Here is an 18,779-nt window from a genome sequence, read left to right as displayed (position 1 = left end):
TGGATTTTTCCGGGATTGGCGTCCGCTTGTTTGGCCTCAGCAGAGCGGCGCCGCCAAGGTGGTGGGACAAAGGCGGGCTGAAGAAGACAAAGTGCGAACGAACTCTATTGAAGTCTCTGCCGATCCGATGCAAGAACAAAGTGCTCGTCCTAAACCACTGCCAGCAGCGTATATACGCCCTCCATCCAGCCCGTCCGGCACACGGAGCAACACCAATTACGGCGTCGATTCCATCACTGCCCGCTTCCTTTCCCGCTATAGCGCCGCTTCGCTCAGCCCATTGCATGAGTGGCCCTGGCCGGGTTTTCGCCGTCGTGGCTTTCACGTGCAAATGAGGCAGAACCTATCGGCCGACCGACGTGGGGCTTCAAGACGAGTAACTTTGCTAAAGCGCCACAAATACGCCCGCGACTTCCGAAAGAGCTCTATCGAACACAATTCGAAGGCATAAAGGGACCTCAAGAAGTAGGAAACACGCTAGAGAAGAGGAGAGGGAGCAAGCCTCTGAGTGGGGAGACAAAGCTGGGAAAATAGTGCTGCCGCATCGCCAATAAAGCGGCATGCAGAGCGAACACCAAGTAAGGCTGTGAGAGGGGTGAGGGAAGGACACGCGAAACGAAGCCAGCAAAAAACAAAGAGAGCGCACGCGTATAGCGTCGGTGGCGGCTTTCGAATTGGCGCGATCTGACCCATTGAAGAGGCAAGAGTTGGCGGCAGATAGCCAAAGAGAAAGAAAAAAATATTCGTCGACTATATGAGGTTGGGGAGAGAAGCTTGTAGCTGAAAGAAAAAGGGAGACGACAGCGAGCGAGTCGAAAGTGGCGTCGCCTTCCCTGGCCTCCTATAATTAGGGCCAGGCTGAAGTTTCGCGACAACGGCATTAACGCGAAACGAGGAGGCCTGGAACGCGGCCTCGGGTCGCAGAAGAAGCTAAGGCCCCCGTTGTGTACGAAGCAAGAATAAAACGAATCCTCGCGGCGCAATTAAGTACAAAGGCGAGGCGGCAAAATGAGGAAGAGGGGGAAAATAAAGGCAAAGCGCTTTTGCCACCGCCCGTCTTCTTGGCCCGGTTAGGGCGCGCTCGACGTCGCTCGTTTTTTTCTTTTCTCCATTGCGCCGAGTCCGACGTCGAGAAACAGCGGCGATGTGCAAACGCCGAGCGAGGGAATTCGTTTCGCCTAATCCTATGCGAACGCCGATGGGAAAATCGAGTAAAAGAAAGCGAGAAAAAGCTTCTTTGTCGACTGAACGCGACGGCTCTGTTTGGCGAATGCACAAAGTGCTGCATCTATATATAAAATTGTGGGCCTTTATTACGAAGGGTGCGCTGAGAAATCGAGTACACGGTTACTTTAGCAAACTTGGCGAGAAAAGAAAAAAAATCAGCGGCACGTAGGTGCACTTTATCGCTCTCTGACAAAAGGTTCTCTCACCTGCACGTTGAAAGAGCACTTAAAAGTAGAACGTGCGTTGTCATCTTTGAACAGGATGATAAGTGCGATGTCATTGTGCTTCGAGCGGATTATAGTGTAAGAATTTGAACCAGCAGTCGCGCTGTGGTGGTGGAGAGTGCTACCGCGCAGCGGGTTTTGATTTAACTTATTTTTCTAGTTTGTCTATTAAAGGAACACTAAAGTCAAATACTAAGTCGACGTAGACTGTTTAATTACCATTCCAGAAACCTCGCAATGTTTGTTTCGTGCCAAGAAAAGACTTGGTTTACGAGAAAATTGCGTCTGAAGGGTCCGAATACCTTTTTCGAAATTCAAATCTCCCGCCAACCAACCTGGGGAGTGGTGACGTGTACGCCATCACTACCCTTTGCTGCCATGGGTGACTAAAACGGCGCCGGACAGAGGGTGGTACCGAGCCAAGACAGAGCCATGGTGAGGATGGAGAGGGCGCTAGAAGGAAGTAATATCGGGTTTAATCTCTCATACAAACAGGCGGGTACAGTAGTAGAGCAGCAACTCCCAAGTTTATTTTATGCGGACGACATTGTGTTGCTAGCTAATAAGCAAAGTGATTTGCAACGTCTGGCTAATATCTGCGGACAGGAAGGCAACAATTTAGGCTTGAAATTTAGTGTTACAAAATCAGGTGTTATGGTATTCAATGAAAACAGTGAATAGACAGTGGAGATACAGGGCCAAGAAATACCTCGGGTAACAGAATATAAATACCTTGGTATATGGATAAACGAAGGCAATGGATATATGGAAACACAGGGAAAAACCATAACAGTAAAGGGAAAGAGAAATGCAGCCATAATGAAGCACAGAGCGCTATGGGGATACAATAGGTACGAGGTCCTCTGAGGTAGTGGAAAGGTGTAATGGTTCCAAGACTTACTTTTGGAAATGCAGTTGTTTGCTTTAAATCAGGGGTACAATCAGGACTCGACGGGAACCAAAGGTCAGTGGGTCGCCTCGCATTGGGCGCTCACGGGAAGACTACAAATGAAGCTGTGCAGGGTGATATGGGCTGGATTAGTTTTGAAGTGAAGGAAGCTCGCAGTAAAATTGAGTATGAAGAACGGCTGAGGAATATGGAAGAAAGTAAATGGGCTGGGAGAGTGTTCAGGTATCTGTACAGGCAAAACATTGATTCACAGTGGAGGAAAACAACTAGGAAGCTTACCAGCAAGTATGCGGCCTGTATGGGGGGCAACACAGCAACAAAGAAGGTCAAGCGGAAAGTCAGAGAGGCTGAAATAATCTCATGGGTGGCGGCAATGGAAAAGAAACCTGCCATGAGTAACTACTTAAGAGGAAAAAACGAAATCAGGAAAGAAACCATTTATGATAACTCAAAGGGAAGCTCATTACCTTTCGAAGCGAGATCGGGATGCCTTAGAACACGCACCTATAAAGCGAGATATAAGACAGAAGAAGAAGCCTGTGCTTGCTGCGGTAAAGCTAGGGAGACTATGGAGCATGTTTTATCAGAATGTGAAGACGTCTACCCAGCGCTCGATTTAGGCACCACTGGCCTCCTTGAAGCCTTTGGATTCAGCGTGAGCAGTGGAAAAGTATACATGTCCGCAATAGGCGTTAGTAAGAGGCGATTGGAGGATTGGGGGAATAAAAGTAGCGAAACGACAAAATATGGAGACGTACAAAAGCACAGTTTGATATAGGGGATCAGAAAATTTGGGTGTGGTGGTTGTGTTTTTTTTTTCTTTTTTAGTATTTTTTTCTTTTTTATTGTTTAACCTATCTGGGACATTAGGCAGTATAATAGCAAGAGCTTGGTGGTGCAACCCACCGCCCCGTTCCAAAGGGGACGCTTATAACATCCATCCATCTATCCCTCCATCCAGAGCGGCGGATTCGCCGCTGCAGCTGCTTTATGGTCAAGTGGCGTTGACCGTTCGGGCATCCCGCGACATCACATGGAAGTTGAATTATCTGCTACTTGCAGTTCGTGCGAGTTTTGCGAGCTAGTAAACCCAGCGCACAACTACGCGATAACTACTGAAACGCGAAAGTGTGGACGGCGCGGAGTCGAGAGAAAACGAAACCGTTCAACCGCCCGCGTCGTTGTCAAGGGTAACTTTAATGAGTTCTGTTATCTAAAAATGAAAAAGAACTCGACAAGTAGCACTTTATTTCGTCTTATACTGCAATACAGGGATGTCTTGGGCAACTAGTGGTTGAATACTAGTGATAGAATTTAACTGAGGCGTGCCTTCGTCATCGGGCAAGTACTTGAATGCCCCGGGGGAGTCTCTAAACATGTCCTGAATTTACAGACGTCTCCGGCATCGTCCTCAAGTGAAGCGACTATATACAGCAATATACAGCAGCATCAAGACCACAGCAGTAGCTTTCATGCCCGTCGACGCGATGGTTAGCTTGAATGCTACATCCCGACAGAAACCTGATGATTTCTTCTTCAAATTTGCCACTGGACTAATCCAAGAGGTTCGTGTGAACCCCTGGAAAAATGTCACTGCCGTTGACACAACAGTTGATAAGATGGGGAAAACTATGCTTGGTTTGTCTGAAATCTATGGGGTCCACACATGGCCCTACATACCGCAGGGTACATATATAGCAGCTGGTGTCGTATCTTATGTCCGCTTGGATCTCAAAGACGATGTTTTTAAGAACAGCATTTGCCTTCCACCATGCAAAATAATTAGCTTTCGAAGGTTGGGCTCGTCAAAGTGTGTGAAGATACTTTTTGCCTGTGGAAAGCTCGCAAAACTGATGATAGCAGGGTCTATCGCATTTTCACTGAGTCCGACCTTCGAATCTTCACGTGAGTCACCGTAAATACATTTTTTTTCTTTTTTCCCTTTTTCTCCATGGCCTTGCTCTACCCCGTTGACGTAAAATCTTGTCTTACCGCAAATAAACGATCACTCATTCACTTCAATGCTCGTAGCCTTCGTAAGAACGTAGATGGAATTAATAATTTCATTGCCTCACTTAACCATGTCTTCACTTTTATCTGCATATCGGATACTTGGCTTTCTGATTCCGACAACAACATGAGCGGTTTTCCATTTTATCAACCCGAGTATTGTCATCGTCCAACTAACAGTCATGGTGGCGCCGCCATTTTTGTTTCACAAGCTGTCACCTACGCTCGCAGATTTGATCTGGCAGTTAACGTGAATCATTGTGAGTCAGTGTGGATAGAAGTCGACCGGTCATTCCTTAATAACAATAAGAACTTGATCCTTGGTTGCATTTATCGCTAACCGTCATCTTCCCTTAACGATTTCTTGCCTTCTCTTGATGCAGTATTGTCCAAGCTAGCTTTTGAAAATAAGGATGTGGTGATTGTAGTTGATATTAATATTAACTTACTTGACACTGAAGCTGCCTCGTACACAATTTACTACACAGATTGTTTTGCTGGATTCGGTTTTGAATCACTCATTGACTGCCCAACTAGGGTAGCCTCTCGTGGGAGCAGTACGCTTATTGATCACGTGTTATCTAACATATCGCCATCGCCTTGCTCCGGGGTTATTAATACTGACATAACCGATCATTTTCCTGTTTTTCTTACATTTAACAATGAAATACCTGAGAACGATAATAGCTACTTTACTTCCGTATTTAGTGCAGATACCTTTATTGAAGCCATCAGTGAAACTGATTGGTCGCCAATTAATTCTATGTCTGGTCCCGAAGAAGCACTAAACAAATTTTGCACTTTATTTTTATTGGCCGTTTCGACTAACACACGCACTGTAAAATGTGGGAAAAAGTAAAAATATCCGCGGAAAGCATGGATGACGGACGGTCTTCTAGAAAGTTTAAGAAAGAAGTAAAACATGTACAAGAAAACTAAACGTCAGCCCTTTAATACTAGACTAGCTAGGCGCTATAGTAGGTGCTGTAAATTACTGAATGTTTTACTTAAACAGGCGAAAAAAAAGTACTACGAAAACAAGATTTGTTCAGAATAAGGATAACCCCAAAACGCAATGGCAGTTATTGAAAACATGTACAAGAAAACTAAACGTCAGCCCTTTAATACTAGACTAGCTAGGCGCTATAGTAGGTGCTGTAAATTACTGAATGTCTTACTTAAACAGGCGAAAAAAAAGTACTACGAAAACAAGATTTGGTCAGAATAAGGATAACCCCAGAAAGCAATGGCAGTTATTGAACTCTTTTCTTAACAAATCGTCTGTTGATGCCTCTATAACCAAAATAAATTACAATGGTCTCACTCTTTCTGAGCCCAACGAAATTGCTAATGCTTTTTCGGACTACTTTTCTTCTGTTTACACTAATAACAACATACATGCGCAGTTGCATAATACTTTGAGCCGTACGACGCAATCATTCTTCTTGTTACCAGCTACACCAAAGGAAGTGTGCTCCGCGATTGCTAACCTTAAAAATACAGGGCCTGGCTTAGACAATATTTGTGTCAGGCATTTAACACTGGTTGCGCATTTATTTTGCGACACGCTCTGTAATATTATCAACCTTATGTTCAAACAAGGCGCATTCCCTTGATTTTTAAAAAATGCCAAGATTATTCCTGTTTTTAAAAAAGGCGACAAACACACAGTTAATAATTACCGACCAATTGCAATTCTTTCCTGCCTTAGTAAACTCATTGAGAAATTATTTGTTAAACGTCTTAATAACTACTTAACAAAGTTTAAATTGCTAAAGAACAATCAATTTGGTTTCCGCCCAGGAAGTTCCACGAATCTAGCTGTTCTATCTCTAACTGACTACATAAAAAAATGTATTGATTCGGGAAACTTAGTCGGATCTGTATTTTTAGACTTCAGTAAAGCTTATGACGCGGTTAACCATCAAGTCCTGTTTAATAAACTTGACTCTTATGGTATAACCGGTCCTGCGCTAACATTCTTAAAAAATTATTAACTTGACCGGCCATACACAGTACATGCAGCAAATACTTTCTCAGTAAAAAAATGTATTAACCAAGGTGTACCACAGGGATCAGTTCTGGGCCCTTTGCTTTTCCTTTTATATATTAATGATCATCCGGATTCTCCTTAACTCCACCAACTATGTTCATTGCATTTTATACGCAGATGACACAACCATATCTTCATCTGACAAATCTGTTACTACTCTTACTTCTAAGTTAAATATTGCATTAAGTAACATAATAAAATGGTGTAGCAACAATTACTTAGTTCTTAATCCTTTAAAAACTAAATTTATGTTATTCAAAAGTGCTCAATGGGCCTTAACTTCTATTCCTGAAGTAAAGCTTGGAATTCATTCAATTCCCGTTAGCACCGATGTCACTTTTCTTGGCATACATCTTGACCCTAACCTTACAGTTCGCTCTCACTTCCAACATCTCAAGCACAAGACTGCGTTTGGTATACGTGCATTAATCAAAGCTCGCCCCTTTTTTTTTTTTTGTCGTGAGGCTCTGCTAGCGTTGTATTATGAGTTCATTCGTAGTCACATTAATTACGGCATTGTTTCATGGGGCAACACGTACGCTTGTCACTTATCATCAATTCAACATATCCAAAATCAGTCAATACGCATGATCACTTCTGGCTCCATGCAATCCAATGCCTCTTTGTTACTTCGCGCGTATAATATCTTGCCTATTAATCATTTGTTCCAGTCGAACATACTCGTCTTCCTCCACAAGTTGCTTCATAATAACCTTACGTTTCCGTTCATTGCAACTGACCTTTTGTACAATAAAAATATGACCAGATTTGCGGCTAACAACAATTCCTTGTTACCCATGGTTCATACCAATTACGGCAAAAAAACATCTTCCTTCGCTGCAATTTCTCTTTGGAATGAATTACCATCAACCATAAAATCCTGTACTTCTCTTGCAATATTTAAAAATCACCTTAAGCATCATTTCCTGCGATAACTTAACTACGATCTGGCGGTATACCTTTGACTTTTATCTCACACGTCATTTCTTGTATTTCATCCATGCTTTCTTCCGACTTTCTTTTATAACGTGCTTTTTCGTGTTTGATTGTAAATGACATGCATAATGATGTATTTGATCTGTAGATGTTGTTCATAATAGGCTAATTTGCTGACTATTGATGTCACCATCAATGTTGTTATTATTAACCGAGGGTCCCACTACAGTTCTATCAGTTTGGGACCCTCGTCTGTATATTTGTCATGTAATTACTTATTTTTTTGGAACCAATAAATCTGAATCTGAATCTGCAGATATCTCCTGCTAAGTCGGCCGCTATAGCATATCACTCTAAACAGCGCGCTCATCGAACAATGAGCCGACTTCACCTTGACGCAACGCCTATAAGCTGGGTGCGACAACACCGTTATTTAGGGTTAATTGTGGATGATCGCATCTCTTGGCGTCCTACCGTTAAATTTGTACGATGCAAATCGCACTCCCTTCTTAAGTATTTGGCCGCTTTGACTGCTAGAAATGCTGGCTGCGACCAAACAACGGCTCTCCAGGTGTACCAGTCATCTGTACTCTCAGGCATGATGTATGCGTTACCAGTTCTGAAAGTACCACCTAGTTTGATTGCCCAACTGGAACGAGATCACCGCGTTGCCCTTCGACTTATGCATCGATTACCTGGTGAGGCGCAATCTGTTGCATTACTCACTGAAGCGCATCAGTAACCATTGAGGCTGCAAACAGACCAGAGAGCTCTATATCATATTGAGCGTCTGCACCGCGCATCGAATGGTCAATCGCTCCTTGATCGTCTCATTCACCGCCCGTTTTCTCGCATGGAAAAGAATGGCGGCATTATTTATGAATATCACTGATATTTCTGAACATGCTGCTTCAGTTACGCCTTCGCCTCCAAAAGATATCCCGAAACACATATTCCCCATTTACCTCACAATATCTGACATACACAAAAAGTCTGATATGCCTGTTTCGGCAGTATTCCAATTGGCTCAGTCCCACATGTTCGAAAGATTTCCAGGTTATCTTGAAGTGTTCACAGATTCATCTGTACACAATAATGGTCAAGGCGCCTTTGCACCTTTTTCTGCCCTTCGACTCAAGTACGACGTATTTTTCAAATACCCCATCCAACTTCGTCAACAACTGCAGAGCTAGCAGCGATTAATGTTGCTCTGAAATACGTGCAAGAGGAGTTAACCACATCGAAGACTGCCATCTTTATGGACTCCCGCGCTCTCCTTAGCAGGTTACAACGCGGTTAGACTGACTGCCCAGTTGTGCGCAGCCTTACTGACTCTGCAAACAAAATTTCATCACGTAGGGTATCTCTCGTTGCTCAATGGATACCTTCACACGTAGGAATCGCCGGAAAGGAAGAGGATGATCGACTGGCTTCAACTTGCGCTTATAACAACTGTGTCTGCCCTGAAATGTTGTGCAAGCTTGATGACGCTCGTCTGCCGATTCGTCGCCACCTGCTCAAGGAGGATCCAGACCAGCGCATCGCAAATGGAACGTTCCCGCCCGGTGTTCGCTGTCGAGGCTTGCCTCGTCGCGCTAGAGCGCAACTACTCAAGCTGGGGGTTGGCTGCTTGAACGTGCGCGAACGTTTATGCAGACGAGGGCGGGTGGCCAGTCCATCGTGTACGTTTTGCGGCTGCTGCGAGACACTGCAGCACCTGATATTGGAGTGTCCCACTTTCAGTGCGCCGCGTATGTCGCTAGGGAGAGACTATCATCTCCTTAGCCTGCGGTGTACGACACTCGACAAATGTTCGTACCTCAGTGGTTGTGCGTCTCGATGTGATCTGGCTCAGGGCGCTCTACTTTTCTCGAATGAACTAACTTAGGCTCACGTTTGTAGCGTCGATACTATTTTTTTCCATTCTGTAGTTGCGTGACCTTCAGTGACCGACCCTATTGTGTGTGATCTGTATCATGTGTTCTACTTTATTCTTTTAGATTTGTCCGGCTGCTCTTTCTTCCCCTTTGCTCTTTTCCTTCCTAGCTTCCATTTCTGTGTTGCTGTTTCTTCCTTTCTGAAGAGTAGGCAGGCGTTCTCCCCTTCCGGTGGCATTTGCCAGCCTGCTCCTCGCTTTCCCTTTCCTGTTAAATGTATATATGTTTTCAAATCAAATAATGATAATAATCTTAAGGCTCTGTTCGCAATAATACTGACGCCGTAGAGATTCTCGAGCACTAATCTATCGCTTTAGCTTGACTTAATATTTGCCTTTAGTGTTCCTTTAAGTCCTAAAATGGAACAAAGACAGCAGGGGAGGTCATCGAGATATAAATGTACGAAATGATGTCCTTTGGAGATAATTAATTCCTAGAGATCTATGATATCGCTCTATTAAACGGTGACATTCCCCCCTCTCTTTCTCTCTTAAGCACCGAAATTAAAATAAGAAACTAACGAACTTTCTGCCGGTTGCCTAAGATACACGCAATGTGTCAGCCGCTTAGGGGGCACGCTTAGCCGGTTCTTCGCTTTATTCTCGCATTTGTAGAACCTTCATGGGTTCTTGTTCCCGTTTAAATAAAGCATAGCAGTGCATCGCTGATGAGGAGCGGCCATCGCAGCAATTTTTTGCGTCTTTCTGCGCTTGATATTCGGAACTTAAGCTAACACTTTTGCTCAGCACACCTCGCACAGCCGTCAAAGTCGCAACGTTCAGGGTAGCGTTAAGCTGATGCTGTTTAGGATGACAGATCTTCAATAAATCGTCGGCTATTTCGCCAACCTCCGGGACCTGAGAATATGCGTTCAATACCACATAGCCCTGGGCTTCTAACTGACTTTAGCAGTAAAATATCTTCTGCTTTTCAGCTGCAGTGACAATCTCGCCGCGCTCAGGAGATTGATGCTCCTTGGGCAAAGGCCATGACTATGCACGCGTAAATATTCAGATAGTTCATATGCTTTGCAACAAGCTGGCGAGTCGGGCCTAATTGGTTAAATCTCATAGTGAACAGTATAGACTTTATTAGCGTAAGGGGTTCGAACGCACTTCTTGGAGACGTCACGCCATCTCGGTGCAACATTATGGTAGCTTGTGCTCTAGCTGTATACACTAACTTGTCCCTCCTACATCCCAAATTTTTGCCAACTGCGAAACTCCCTGCCCCATCGCTGCTGGCACAAAACACTACTTGACGATTTCTCTTGCTGCTCTTCGTTTCTTCATCAGTGTTAGTTTTTCTATTTACTTTATAAAGTAGCACACGCCTCAGAAAGTAGACAGATTTTTTTATATATAATTTGTTTTGTTCGACATATTTCAAACAAAAGAATGGTATTTCTTGAAGGAGCCGGCTATTCCATTCACTACTGACGTGAAATGCTCCTGTGTGTTCAGCTTCTGGCAACTAACCAACTCCTAGGTGATAAAGGATGGTCAAGTGACAAGGTCGCCCATCATAGTGGGCCCTGGAGAAAACGAGATTCTGCGCCCTCTGGGAGTCAATCAGTTTTATTGCGCGCCACTTCTGTTCCCCTGGTGCAAGAGGCTGACACAGGCTACATCAGATCGATTACCGCAAGGCTAGGACATAAGATGTTGCCTTAGTTTCGCGGACCGCCGGTGAGGCAACAGCACCAGCAATCAATGATAGGCAGAATGTGGAGCAACCTACGCAAGTTATGCAATACTATTTCGTCTACAAAACATCCAGTGATCAGGTATATGCTCGCTTCACCGAGTGTCTAACATTTCTTCTTACTTCCCTGCGTAGAAGCAAAGGCTTTGGGTCCTCCCTCCACCCCACCCCCTGCAGGTGGCGTTTCGGCAAAGTTACTTCACTGAATTACTGCATACAAAGCCACATTCATTCCTATGCACAAAACAGATTTTTTTCATTCAGTCTCCCTAACTTAACAACCCACGGCGCGCCGCCATGAGTTGCTTCCATATGGAAAGCGGCAAGAATGGCTCGCCACTGCCCTCAGACAAAGCTGCCATTTAACAGAGGCGATGTTGCCTAATCCCTCAATCTCAGTAAGGCATAGACGAGTATGTCTCAATAGCGGCGCATATGGTGCCTTTGTGATAAAGGTTGATCCTACATGGAGCACTCTGAAATAATGGACCCCTTCGGTTCTCCGTGTTTCCTATATGAAACCGATTGAAATATCACTACGGTAGTCAGGCGACAGGAAAAAAGCGAAGAGGAAACATGAAGATGAACTATGCAGAGTGTACCCTTATCTATCCTGCTTACTCGAATCTAGGTTGGCCTCCATGCTAAGGCCACTTTCCAAATTTTGAAGATAAGAAAAACGTTTTCTAGAATGCAAGCTGACCGAAATAATGGTAAACGACAACAGACACAAAAAGTAAATGAAGTTTATTACCGATGCCCAGCGCCAGCCACGAACTTGCCCTGCCTCAGTGACTGTAGGGTAGCACTGGTACGCGCACCGCGTGCTCAGTGCGATTGCGTCAGCTTCTCACCCAAAGCGAACTTCAAAAGAACAACGAGTCTGCCCGCGCTGCGCGCGTTCAATGCAGTCAAAACTGCGTATAGTTTAAGCATGTTTAAGTGAGCTACAGCAGAGCCTCCTATATTTGCTCGATGCCTGTCCAGTCGCTCCACAATGCATGGGAGCCAAAGGTCCACTGCGGCGGCACCACATTACCAGTCATTATAATGACACGTGTACTTGTTTATCTTGTTTAGGTGACCGCTTTTCACTGTCTAACCAATGTTATCGCTCAGCACGGGAAGTTTCTCGAATGTTATCGATGTTCCTACCCGTTTTCTTTTGCGGCCGAAGCTTGTGTAATCGCATTTAATGTGTGACGCGAATTGTGTAGAATTTTCTGGAAGCCACGCGGGCACCAGCGATTACTGTGGAACCTTCGATGACTCAGGTATAAAAGCTGACGCACTTGACCGGTAGATCATATTTCGACGATCGACGACTATGTTCACCACTATCGTTGTGCGTTAAGTGTAGGCTGTTCTTGTGGGCACAGGTTCGCCCAATAAAAATTTCGTCATTCACAGCATTGCTACTGTGTTCTTTGCCGTCATTACTTGTGAGAACATCCCTGTTGTTGCTAGAGCATGGACAACTTCACCTGGGCGCTGCTGCCACTTTGTGCTGGTCCGTGCCCACTCGTGAAAAAGTTTTGCTGTCACTGACCAAGTCAAACGAAAAGAAAGACATTTCACCACCCGTACGGATTCCTTGTTCACATAGCACGTGCCACATGGGCCCTCTTTGCGTATGGAGCTCCGCCCAGCCATGAACGTGATCTAGCTTCAGTATAACCTCCAATCGGATATTTTAGAATTTATCAATTTCACCGTAACAACGTGTCAGGCCTGGTAGTGAGGCATACGAAAACGTACGTGTATGGCAGACGTCGAAGGGAGAAAATTATATAATAATCAAGGAATATTAAAACAATAAAATTAAGGAAACGTCTAGGAAGACGCCAGTTCGACCGAGTACTTCGCAGTCATGGGCGCAATGCTTTTGCACGGCACCACGGAACAGGAACGGAGAGTGAACTTTTTACAACGAAGCTGTATATGGCTAGCCGATTCGTCTGTCTGTCGGTCACCCGCGCGCCGAAAACTCCTCCAGCGCAATCCCATGCGCATGCCAAAAAAAAAAAATAGAGAAAGAGAGGCACGCGATTAGCCAACACCACCTAGATAGCACAAGGCCTGATTACTGCGTTCCATGACGTCCCGCTACCTGGCCTGAAATTTCGATTGACAAGGCTTGTGTGATGAAAGCGATGACGTCAAAATCACTGTTGCCTACTCGGGAGCGTCCCCATTAGATTCTGTGGCAGTCGGGCCAGGCAGCATGACGTCATGGATCGGAGTGAAAAGGCCTTTGCTAGCTAGGCGGTGTTGGATTAGCTGCGTCAGTAGTGACGTCGTTGCTCTCCGTCGCATCCTAGCGCGCGAGCAGAGCAGTTTCTCTCCGGCTCCGAAATGGGTAGGCCACGCGTCATGCGTACTCCTTAGGAGCAGGCAACTTTACATCAGCAACGCCGCGTGCAGAAACGGCATCGAGCTCGTCTATGCCGCGCCGATGCTGCAGCCTGGGCACAAGAACAGGCTCGTACATCCGAGCGCAAGCAGCAACTGCGTACCGAGGATTCGGCAGACTACCAAGCCGTCGTTTAATGAGCCGTCTGGATTAACTTAGTGATAAACACCTTGGCCGCACATTTCAACTTCGCTGGTTAGCCATCTGTACGGAGTGCTTGGGCGGTGATTTTTTATGGAGTATTTATCCGGCTGTCGCGTAGTCCAGCTCGGCTAGGGACAAACAGAGGAAAGCTCGTCCTCCTCCGCAGTACCCAGAGAAAGGCAGATTTCGAGGAGCAAAAGTCCCTAACTGTCTCAACTCACGCATGCGCACAATGGTCGGGCAAACGCAGGAAAGAAGCTCTCGTCCCGAGAGAAATGGCGAATTCCGTTTTCGTCGCTGAACTAGCAGAGGCGGCGAAGCATCGCGTAATCGATGCTCGGCGAGACGGCCTGATACAATCGCACGGATGGAACTTGCCGAATATGGGGTCGCATGACTAGAGCGCTCGATAACGACCATCCGTAGATTTCGCCACTGGAATAAAAAAGGCCTCGGATCATTTTTCGCGTGCGCGGACAAATTCTATTATGAGAACAAGACTACGCCATAGGGCAAAAATGGTATATGCGTCACAGTCTTTCTGGCGCGAGCCTTCATTTAGTGGGAGAACACTGACTATAATTTGTTTACGAAAGTTATTCAAGGTGGCTTGCACATATTCATACCTACAAAAACACTCAGAAAGTGAAAATTTACTCCTTGGTTTTCTAAAGAACTGAAAACTGCTATAATTGATAGCCCGTGCACAGCGAAAAATGGAGCACAGAGGCCTAGATAAGTGGGAACTTGAATTTAGGCGCTGTCGTAGTCTGTGTAAATGCCATAATAAGAATGATCATTGCAGCCCTATAAAACGTGTATGGTCGCTTTTCTCGAAAAGCGACTATTCTGCAGTGGGTCCGTCGCTCGCTGCTCGATTTTTCAGTCGCACGACTGTTACCGCAAAAGTGCTAAACCAATCAGCGGCGCGCCGAAAGTTATGTTAGCATGTGTTTTCTACCGGCGTCCTCCTGCGTCGCACGAAATAGAAAGTCCACGCCACCATGCCAGACTACAGTGATGTAATTGGTGTCTTGTCTCGTGATGCTGGGGTGCAGCAGTTCCAGCAATGTGTCGAATGTACGCGATAGCATTCACAGGAAGCTGAATAGCAGCGAAAGAAAGCGCAAAAATTATGCACCGGTTCCCACGCAACGCGAACTAGAAATTACAACTTACTCTCGATATTACTCCTCGTCACGCGCGTGGAATTCGAGCAGGAGGCAGCTTGCGTGGCCGGCCACTTATTGCGAACGGCGGCACGGTGTTACGGTTGGCGTGTAACACCCCGGGCAAAAAGGATGCTCCACCACCATGCCTCATTGAAACGAAGGATGGATTCCTAATTTGCCATGGTTGTCTCGAGTGGATGACCGGTCTGGCAGGGCCCCGCAGTGCTTACAGGCCCCTTCGTGTGTGTGCATGCCTAAGCGGAACTAAAGATGGATGCCTAATTTGCGGTGGTTGTCTCGAGTGGATGCCGGTCTGGCGGACCCCCCGCAGTGTTCAAAGCCCCCTTTTTGTGTGTGCGTGAAAGCCCTTTCCGCGAACCAGACAGGGCCCTCGGGCTGCCGCCGGCAGAGGCACGCTCGTAAAGACGTCAACTGGGACAATGGATCAACCGCCTATCCACAACCAGACACCCTTTCCATGAACTGTCAAGCTCTACAGGAGAACTTCCGCGAACCAACGTCGCCTAGAAGAAAGGATAAGAGCCTACCATAAGTGCCTACGATAAGTGCCTACGATAAGCGCCTACGATAAGTGCCTACCTTCGGAGGCGGGCTCGTGAAAGGTCGCCGGGTGAGTGGGTGCCGCCGCCAAGCACCGTGGAACTCAGTGCATATCGCTTGACGTTGACGTGAGCAAGATCCCGCCTACGACTTTAGTAGGACTATTTAAAGGGCCCCGCAATGCACTTTTCACTTCATTCTCTTCCTCTCGTCTTTCACCAACCATTGAATAAACGGTGCAAGTTTCGCACTAGAAGTCGTCTCGTCCTTGCCTGGTCGCCATGGTCTACCGTATGCCTGCAGCCCGCCGACAACGCCACGCTACCCAGTAGTAACGTCGGTCGAGCTTCGATAAACAGGCGTCGCAAGAACTGATCGGCAGAGGTGGGGCACGCTACCCTGGAGAACGCAACAACGGGCACACACACTAGCGTCTCTTTTTCTTCGGAGCCTTTCGCGCTCCCACAGCTGACACCACGCACGGCACAGCACATCAGCACAGTGACGACGTCTTCCGCTTCGCTGGAATCTAAATCCATGGCTGTTGCCTGGACGCGAAACCAGCGAAGAGCGCGCGAACTGCGTAGATCCCTAGAGTTCTCGCTGAGGACGATAATCTCCGGCATTGCGACTTGCAGGTCCCGCTCGCCCAGGCTTGCCGGTTTGAGCATCGGTCGCGTTCAGTCGCTTTTTAGTCGCCAGTCGCAAATGGTCGCGCGGCCTCCTCAAGTCGCCGGTGTGATTGAGACTTTACTATCCTAAAAGAATTGCCGAAGATGTATGTCTTGTTGATGAAAACGGTGAAGTCTCGAACACTGCTTATGCCTTTGCAAAGCATTTGTTCTCTGCATGTGGTGTAAAAGATGCTCCATATACAACAAGTAACCTTCCTTCTCAGTCTAGTAGGTATATCTGGTAGGGTGCGTACACTATCAGTCAATGATGACCTTGTTTTCAGGTGTATGAAGCGCCTCAAACCAACCCTTTCTTGTAGCGCTGATGGTATCCCTCCCCCACTGCTTAAGACGTACGGAAGTATAACTGTTCCTGTTTTCACACGCATCTTCAACAGTTCCCTAAAGCCTAGTAGGATTCATAGCGCTTGGAAGGTAGCACGGGTAGTACCCGTACACAAATCGGGTGCTAGAATGCAGTTACTAACTACCAGCCTATATCAGTCCTCTGCGCCGCGTAAAAAGTGTTTGAATGTGAATTGTATTCCCTGCTTTCTGTTAGTGCTAAGAACATTTTAACAAACTAACAGCATGGCTTTCTATCAGTGCGCTCCACAACAAGCCTCGTTACATTTATGACCCTTGGTTCCAGTGTGGTACATAGTATAGGCCAATGTTGCATCTGGTCGCAAGCCCCAAGGGTAGCGTTGGCCTGGCGGCCTGGGGCACAGCTTGAAGCTTCCGAAGGTCCTGGCAAAGGATGAGTCGACTGCTAACAGAACAACTTGTTTATTATAGCATCGCAAAAGAGTGGCCGGTCAGGTCGACCGAAGTGGAGAGACGGGATAGCACGTTACTCGACGGAAGAAATCGGAGCCTCTCTCGGTGTCCGCGGGCTGCTGCTTTTATACTCTTGGAGTCGAGGGCAAGAAGGAACGGCTCGGGATGAGGAGCACGTGACGGCGCCGCACGGACACGTTGAGACGAGAAGTGACGCATCCGCCGGGCCGGCGCCGGTCAGTCCTCCTCGCTTCACAGTTGGGGAGCTCCTCTCCCCGGCTGCCGCGCTTTGACAAGCGTGGGCACCAACATGTACACACACACACACACACACACACACACACACACACACACACACACACACACACACACACACACACACACACACACACACACACACACACACACACACACACACACACACACACACACACACACACACACACACACACACACACACACACACACACACACACACACACACACACACACACACACACACACACACACACACACACACACACACACACACACACACACACACACACACACACACACACACACACACACACACACACACACACACACACACACACACACACACACACACACACACACACACACACACACACACACACACACACACACACACACACACACACACACACACACACACACACACACACACACACACACACACACACACACACACACACACACACACACACACACACACACACACACACACACACACACACACACACACACACACACACACACACACACACACACACACACACACACACACACACACACACACACACACACACACACACACACACACACACACACACACACACACACACACACACACACACACACACACACACACACACACACACACACACACACACACACACACACACACACACACACACACACACACACACACACACACACACACACACACACACACACACACACACACACACACACACACACACACACACACACACACACACACACACACACACACACACACACACACACACACACACACACACACACACACACACGCACACGCACACGCACACGCACACGCACACGCACACGAAGACACGAAGACACGTGGCATTGAAACATGCCTGGACGCGCTTGGGAGGAAGCGTTGCGGCAGCGCTGAACGGGCCAAAATGTCCGCTGCTTTGAACGAAGCCCCGGCGTCCGTTGCATCCGCGCCGGCTATACCGCGCGTCGGAGGCGAAACGTAACAGACCGCCCCGCCGGGAGAAGGAGATCCCGATGGTCAGGGGACTGCATCCGCTGTCCGGAGGGATGTCGCTCGATGATGCTCGTAACCGAAGTCGGTCGTCCCTCGGCGTTTCTTGAGCGCAGCGCACAGAGAAGGCCTCGTTCTCACGTTCAGGTTCACACAGGACACTGAAAAGTGACTTCGGGAGAGTTGCCATTTTTCTCTCGTCCCCACCAAGCGTTAGAACTACGCCGAAACTCAACCGCTCAGTCAGCAAGCACGACACAACCCTCACTAAGCCATGCCAGGCTCTTTCCCCTTTTATACTACTGCCTAGTTCCTTACAGTAGTCTAGCAGCACTCAGAACGCGTCCACAAATTGGAAAATTGCACTAGAAAGCACGTCATCACTTTGAAACACTAAACAAAAGCAATATGTTAAATATCCTGCCTCAGGAAGAAAAACATCAGTAACAAACAACTTTGAGGCTGATTCCTACGTTAGGGGCCTCGACTTAAGCCATCGGCGTTACTGTTGAGACTCCCCTTTTTATAACGCACCTCAAAGGAATATTGTTGCAAAGCGAGGCTCCAGCGCAGGAGGCGGCCATTTTTGGGAGAGATGGTCGGCAGCCATTGGAGAGGGCAGTGATCCGTCTCAATGATAAACCTCGAGCCGGCTAGGTAGCATGACAATTTCTGAACGGCCCATACGAGACAGGCACACTCAGTGGCGTAGCTAGGTCGTCTGGCACCCGGGGCCCATAGGTCTTCTGTCACCC

Source organism: Dermacentor andersoni, chromosome 1 (genome assembly GCF_023375885.2).
Source record: "Dermacentor andersoni chromosome 1, qqDerAnde1_hic_scaffold, whole genome shotgun sequence".
Classification (NCBI taxonomy): domain Eukaryota; kingdom Metazoa; phylum Arthropoda; class Arachnida; order Ixodida; family Ixodidae; genus Dermacentor; species Dermacentor andersoni.
Note: the sequence above shows the minus strand (reverse complement) of the source record.